Source organism: Octopus bimaculoides, chromosome 28 (genome assembly GCF_001194135.2).
Source record: "Octopus bimaculoides isolate UCB-OBI-ISO-001 chromosome 28, ASM119413v2, whole genome shotgun sequence".
In the NCBI taxonomy this organism is placed as follows: Eukaryota; Metazoa; Mollusca; class Cephalopoda; order Octopoda; family Octopodidae; genus Octopus; species Octopus bimaculoides.
The window spans coordinates 13184118-13184603 of record NC_069008.1 but is presented as its reverse complement, the minus strand read 5'-3'; positions in this window follow the sequence as shown (position 1 = coordinate 13184603).

The window sequence follows — 486 nt, the reverse complement described above, 5'->3', positions numbered from 1 at the left end:
AAACTTGAGACACGAACTTTGCGATGTAAAAATGATTGGAAAGCTTATAATTGTTTGGAAACTTTGTCAACGTTATTGAACTGTCATGCCATGTATTGGAATTGTTATTATGTAATGCTCTATTCTAATGTTTTAAATGTATTCTGTGATGTTATGTACGACAAAAAAGAAAAGGTTACCCAACGCATGGTCTTCGTGTTGTTTCTTCCTCCCCGTCCTATTTGCCTGTGTTGTTCTTCGTTACGTGCTCCAGCCGGGGCTTTATTATCGGTCAGGATTGTACCGACGGACGAACTTGCTGGCTCACTGAGCGAGTACGAACGTTCGCGCGTGCGCGAGTCCCCCATTATATATATATATGTCTGTACGTATTGTCGTCGTCGTTTAACGTCCGTTTAACGTCTCGCTCAAGGAATTTCATGTGTCACCCGCACAAGAGCCAGCACAGGGGCACCGGCAACGATCTCGCTCGAAAAACCTCATGTG